Genomic DNA, 7,500 nt, shown 5'->3' with positions numbered 1-7,500 from the left:
GGCAGGCTTGAACAATAGAATTGGGTTGGCTGCTGAACCTTGCTCATGAAGTTGAATGAAGAATGATAAATAGGAATCTGTCAAGATATCTTTTGGTTTCTTCGCCTTGACAAAGGATATCTATTTCTTTCCTGAAGCCTCATAATGTCGTCTGGTTTCCTCCAAAAGTCTAAACTGACTTTTAACACTGAATCTTTTTCTCATCACTAAGAAGAGAAAATCATGAGATGTAGGTTCCGTGTTTTCTGTGATGGAGCGAAGACAGTCGACTTCTGTGCTCGCTGAGACAGGGATGGATCCGGTAGCGGTACGAATTTTAGTTGTAGTTCTAATGCCAGAGGGAACCACACGCTATTTGGCCACTTTTGGCCAACTATTACTGCTTTCCCTTTGAAGGATCTCAGATTATCGAGAACCTTAAAAAGGAGCTTGTGCAGAGAGAACAGATAAATATTGGACCATCTGTTCCAGTCTAGGGACAGCGTCCACTGCGTCCGCTAGCGGATCCTCGTATGGAGACACGTAACAATCTTTTTTCTTGTTATCTTTCGTCGCAAAGAGGTCTACCTGCAGCTCAGGGACTTGGCTTGAGAAGAAGGAGAACGATCCTGCGTCAAGGGACCATTCTGACTCTATAGGTGTAAACCTGGATAGAGCGTCTGTTGTCACATTGCGGAACCCTTAAATGTGAACTGCTGACAGGTCCCATTTCTTCCATTCCGCCAAACGGAATATGGCCAACATCACTTGGTTGATTTGAGGTGACCTCGACCCTTGTCGATTCAGGCATCTCACTATCACCTCACTGTCTAGAACCAATCTTATGTGGGTCGAGTGGCGAGGAGATACTTTCTTTAGTGTCAGAAGAACTGCCATGGCTTCTAGAAAGTTGATGTGAAATGACTTGAAAAGATTAGACCAAGCTCCTTGGTCTCTCTTCTGATAAGAGTGACCTCCCCAGCCTACCTTTGAGGCGTCTGTGTGGATAGTTACTGTCGGGGGAGGAGGTTGAAGAAGTATTGATCTCTTCAACTGCTTGGCATTGGACCACGGCTTTAGAAGCGTTCGCAGTCGAGTCGGTAGAGGTCTTATTATATCTCTTCGCGTGTTTGATGCGTATTTTCTCCAGACTCCTGTTGCATCCTTTAGCTGTGCTCTTAGCACTGGGTTTTTTTATCGAAGCAAACTGTACAGAGCCCAGCACTCTCTCCTGTTCGCGTTTAGATATCCGTTTGGATTTCAATGGTCTTGTCAGATCCTACTATTTTTTTCCTCTTCTTCCCAGGAATGGGAAGTCGATGTGACTCTAAATTCCATTGGATTCCCAACCACTGAAATTTTTGAGCTGGAGAAAGTTGAGACTTTTTGATGTTGATGTTGAATGCCAGATGTTCCAGGAACTGGATCACTATCTTAGAAGCTTGCATGCATTCTGTCCTGGATGCTTCCCACACCAGCCAGTCGTCCAAGTAGGCTACTACTTGGACCCCCTTTAGGCGTAATTGATGGACGGCTGCGTTCGCGAGCTTCATGAAAATCCTCGGGGCTATGTTTAGCCAGAAAGGCAGGGCTCTGAAGGCGTAAAGTTATCTATGTAACTTGAAGCCTAGGTAGGAGGAGAGGTGACGATTAATTGGAACGTGCCAATAAGCGTCAGACAAGTCTATAAAAACAGCATATGCCCTTTTGGGCAGTAGGGTCCTTATGTGTTGAAGTGTGAGCATTCTGAACTTGTAGTCCACTATGAACTTGTTGAGTGGCAACAAATCTAGAATGACTCTGTGTTTTTCTGAGTCCTTCATTGGAACACAAAACAGCCTTCCTTGGAATTTGATGGACTTAACTTTCCGGATTACTCTTTTGTCTAAGAGCTCTCGGACATATTCTTCCAGAACGGGGGTTGAGTATTGGAAGAATTGAGGAAATTGAGGTGGACTGCTCCAGCTCCAACCTAGTCCATTCTTTATTAGGCTGTGGGCCCAGGGATCGAAGGTCCAGCGATCCCTAAATAGCTATAGTCTCCCTCCTACTGGAAGTATCTCACTGCTGCTGTTGTGGACCTGAGGCCTTGCCTCCTTGACCAGGTCCTCCCCTGGATCCCCATCCTCTTGAAGGGCGTCTAGAAGAACCTCTGGCTCTTCCTCTAGCTTTCGCACGAAAAGAAGAAGTCTGCCTTTCGAAGGCTGGGTTAAAAACTGGCGACCGTGTCGCAACTTGCTGAGGTACCAGCTGGTACGTGGTTGGAGGTTGTGCCACTATCTGAGGCACCGCGGTCACAGGAAGTTGTTGTTGTTGCTGTCAGTAGGGTTTAGCCGGCCGAGAGAATGGCCTAGGCCTTTTTGTCTTCTTTTTGGGTTGGGGACCCTCATCTGGAGAAGACTTTCTCTTAAGATCCAAGCCCCACTTTTTGAGAAGGTTCCTATTCTCTGTGGCGGCCATGTCTACTACCTCTTTAACCATTGCATTGGGAAAGAGGTCTTTACCCCAAATACGAGAGGATATCAGTCTCCTCGGTTCGTGCCTCAACGCAGCCGAGGCAAACATAAACTCTCTACAGGTTCTCCTAGCTTTAATAAAGCTATAGAGATCCTTCGTAACTGTAGCCAGATGGGTTTTGGTCACTACCATAAACATGTCCTGGTTCTTGGGGTCAGTTGCCATCGTTTCTAATGTTGTTTGCAATGACACAGATGCCGCAAATCTTCCCTTCGTCTCTTGCTCTCTGCGCAAGAGAACATATGATAGTTTTGGAAGTTCCTCACCAACTGACGTTCAGCAATATCAGCTTCTAGCTTCCCGACTGAGAAGGTAAGGTGGACGTCCTTCCAGTCTTCTTGGTCCAAGGGCAAAGTCAGAGATAATGGCTTGCACTCCTCCAAGAAGGGGCATGGTTTCTCAGCCTCCACTGCCTTTAAGGCTGCCTTTTATCCCTTTTCCATAAAGGGAAAGGCTCTGGTTGGAGAGGCCACAAAGGAGGAAAGCTTCTTACTCAAGGATGGCACCTTTGAGTTCGTGAAGCCCCTCTCTTTCATGGAGCCCGCTAGTAACGCCTGTGCTTTACTATGGTCAAGAACTATGTTCTCCTTCGGCTCCGTCTCCTCCTTTGAGGCTGGCTCCTTCCAAGACGGACATAGAAGTCCTGATAAGAATCTTTGTTGGGCCAAAATTCCACTTCTTCCAGGGGAATTGCTCCCAACTTTTCTGATATCACGATCTTCCCGGTTGTCATTGGCATGTGTTCGGCATACCTCCAAGGATTGGTGTCCGAGCAAAAAGGAAGATCCTTCACGTTGTGTCTCTTCTGGGGTCCACGTGATGCTGCAAGTCTATGTATCTCCAGTTTCATTGCAGCTTCCTTCTCATGATTCTTTCTTTGAATTTGTTGGATCATCTCATAAATAGAAGAAACAGTCCTTTACAGTTCATCTGGGATAGCAGACGATGTAGAGGGAACAGGTTCTGGGTCCGGAACCGATGTAACTGACACCTCGTCGTTTCTTCCTCTTCTACTTGAGGAGCCTGAAACAGCTCCTCCTCCTGACCTTCTCCTAGAAGGTCTTTCTCTGTAGAATCCGACACTTCCGACATCCTATCGTCCAATTGGATGTCTTGAAGGGCGGCCGAGACTTCAGAATCTACCGGATTCTGGGCATTTGGTATCTCCACCTGAGGCTGAGGAATGACTGCATCAACCGATGCTTTAGGGAGAAGGTATGCCCTCATCTTCTCATTTGGAAGGTAGGGGCCTGAGGTGTTTTTCTGAAAACCCCTCACCCAGGTTCGTAACTTTTCCCTGACAGCATCCCTTGACTCAGTCGACTTAGGATTGTCAAAAGCCTCGGTCATCAGGTTAGAACATACAGTACAAACCTGAGGGTCCCAATACCGGAGATCACCTCTGGAGGCTGCGCATGCTGCCTGCCTCCTGCAAAACTGATGTCCACAGAAGTACTTACTGCGGACATTGTAGAATACACTCCCGCACTTCGGATGGTCCTCCTGTAAAGAGAAGAAAAATCCATGAGTATCAAGTGAATGCTTTTCACTGATATTGAAACATGTAGCTTACAAAGTAAAGCTATAAAAGAAAGAAGGAAAGGCACGTACTTGTATTTCCTGCCCAGCCAATTTCTGTAACCTCCCAAAATATTAAAACTAAGGTTAATTCTCTTCTAGAATACCTTATGTAATTTCCTAAACGGAAATTTAAGGTGTAGCTCACACCTTGAAATAAAGCTTTAATATACAGGATAGAATGAATACAGAAAGAACTCACTTTCTATATATTGTACGGTCCCAACAAAAGGCTGTACAGGATAACATTAAGTATGTTGGAAGATTTTTAGTGTTACAACAAACTCTGTACTGTAGTTTTATTAATGCAGTGTGTACTACACTACAAATATAGTAACTACTGTACATCACATGCTGTTGTGCCGGCCGGCATCTACCCCTATATAGTTCAAAGATATACTACCTTTAACTAATAGGCGGCAGCCCACTGGTTTGCAAATGTGTGCCAGACGGCAATCATTGCCGGTCGACAGCTGAAAACACTAATACCCGGCTGCCTGCCACTAATCGTAGTGGCCAGCAGATTCGGGATGTGTTTCCACTGCCGCCAGGCAAAGGTAGCAATACCCATGCCCGCCGGCAGTAGCTTAGAACCAGAAAACCTCCACCTGCCCGACTGTCGGCTGTTAAGCCGGCAGCCGGGTTAGGGATACAACACAATAGTCAGAGAAACAATATGGATGTAAGGTTATAAGCCTCATTGCCATACGACCTTCCATCCAGAAAGAGTGAACTTATGGAAGGGGAGAATGTAGTATTCAGGCTTCCAAAGAATCCATAGCCTGCCGGACTCTACCGGCAGACATGGAAAGGAGACCAAGGGAGGTCTGGGGTTCACTCTGCAAAGAACAAGGGGTCTCTGCCGGCCGACACGTAATTGCCAGCCGGCAGAGAGCTGAGCCGGTCCTCCATCCTCACCTACACTAGGTACGGAAGTAGGACTGCGGCCAAAAGATAATAAAAGAAAGAGAGGTGGGGAAGGGATAAGGGTCCTATAGACTTCTTTCTAGCGAGAGACACACTCAGCAGTTAGGGAAGCTCATCCTAACCTAGAGTTGTCTATTAGGGAGGAAGACTGGCAATACTTGCTATCCTCCTCCCAGCCAGAACAAAGTTAGGTGAAGTTATTTCTCCGGGCAACAGAGAAAACTCATTCTCCAGCCCGAGAAAAACAACATAGGACAGTCTGCTAGGCCACTAGAGGAAGGAATCATCTCGTAGAGAATCCTTCAGACGTGGACTAGGAAAGCAAAGCTTCCTGTATCCGCCCCTAACCTAGCAAAGGAGACTCATTCTCTATGCTAGGAAGAAGCAGACCACAGACTAGAAACTCTGATCTTCTGCCCTAACCCAAAAAAACAGTCACTCTGGTTATCAGGTCACAACAGACATATCCTAGTATAGTTATACCTGAATTATTATACATATAGAACCGCTAGGATTAAGCCTAAGGCTTACTCAGAGGGAGAGAGGGATTGAACTTAGTCTCCGGAGGAGAAAAGAACAATCGGGGATGTGCGAAAGTATACTACTGTACCTAGGTGCAATGAGAATCGATTACCTAATTCACCGAAACTCACGTATACAATCTTGGAAAGAACATTCAACAATATCTTACATGTATAAAATATTTGCCTATAGCTTCAATATTATAACACACGGAAAAACTTATATCATGCATGAAAGTACTAGGGCCAGACGCCTAGGCTACTAAGCCTCGCAAAGGGCAAGATCAGTTACCTAAATCACCGAACTAAAAACTAATGGCATTATATAAGCATTCCTAGAGGAGCTAAATAGCTACATTATTAAAGCATAACAAACCGGGAACGTCGCTCTAGCTCCAGGATGCCTCTGGTAGGCAACAGCTCTTGTTTACGTTAATATCACTTTTGATTTAATTCAGAACGAAAAGAGCTTACATTTATACATAGTAAAGATAATACTCAACTTTCCAGAGGCAGAAGAGGCCGGAGAAGTCATCAAAATGTTGAATTAAATCCAAGATAACGAGAGAACAAAAGGGAAAACACAGAGTAGTAGAGCTACACGAAAAGGAATAAAGAGGGCGCTACCGCCTTCATCAGATACACACTGGAAACTTAATAGGAGAGATGCCTTATGAGCGACTCTCTTTTCATTCTCGTTTCAGATTCTTGTCATTGTAACCCCTCGAAGCGTTAATACTGTTCGGGGTGAAGATAGCTATGTGAAGTGTCAAGAATACGTCCTCTGATATTATGCAATATCCCTGTGAGATTATTTAGGGATAATCGCTCCAGGAGTTAGAATTCTGGATACCTTAAGGTAAAATTCTCTGGGAATATCACTGTAGTCAAATATACCCTAGGAAGCTACCTATTAGGAACTTCCATCAGGACGACATGGCCTGAGCCCAAATATATATATATATATATATATATATATATATATATATATATATATATATATATATATATATATATATATATATATATATGTGTATATATATATATGTATATATATATATATATATATATATATATAAATATATATATATATATATATATACACACATATATAGGGTATTGTATATTTATTTACAAGTATACAAATGTAATTAGCTAAAATTGATATATACGTTATGCACAATGCAATGATGTAGTTTTATTTAATACAAGGATTTTTTATCAGGCATACGAAAATAAAGATGATAATTCGCTTCCTTATACAAGATTCGATTTGTTACTCAGACGATGGAAAGAGATGGAAAAGAAATCTTATATAAAGATTAAAGTTTAAAACGCCTTTTTGGTGACATCTATTTTGTACTCAAGCCAAAAATGGTAAAACAAATATTAGAATCATGAAACCAAATTTTGAAATCCTATTAAGGCGATTACATAAGAAAAAATGAAATTAAATATCATAATTATTATGGGGACAATAAAAACTGAACGAATGAGATCCAGGTGTTATTGCCTTGTAAGGATAGGGATAGCCCATGATGGTGGAGGCACTGTCGAACTCGTATTGTGGTAGAAAGTTCATAACTATGATGAAATGTTTCGATGTATTCTGAAATGTCTTGTATAAATGACAAACCCATGCAAGAAGTGAAGGTCTGTATAAAATATTGATTACTATTGAGCTACGGATAAAAATATGATGCAACAATCAACAATTGAGTATCAGCATTTAGTATCAGATTTGTGTATTCAAGCAATTAATGAATAATGTGAAATTGTAATCTGATCTGACGCATATGAGATTAACAAAAGGAGTTTAGCGGGTAAAGATGAACAAATTGAACATGATCTTAAATAAACGACGTAGAAAAAAAAATATCTTAAAGAGCTATAGTAAAAGAAGCAGAAGCTCTAAGGGTAAAGTGAATCTTTCCCCAGCATCTGAGGAATACTTTATTTGTCCCAAAACAACCATAAA

This window comes from Palaemon carinicauda, chromosome 30 (assembly GCF_036898095.1).
Source record: "Palaemon carinicauda isolate YSFRI2023 chromosome 30, ASM3689809v2, whole genome shotgun sequence".
Classification (NCBI taxonomy): domain Eukaryota; kingdom Metazoa; phylum Arthropoda; class Malacostraca; order Decapoda; family Palaemonidae; genus Palaemon; species Palaemon carinicauda.
Note: the sequence above shows the minus strand (reverse complement) of the source record.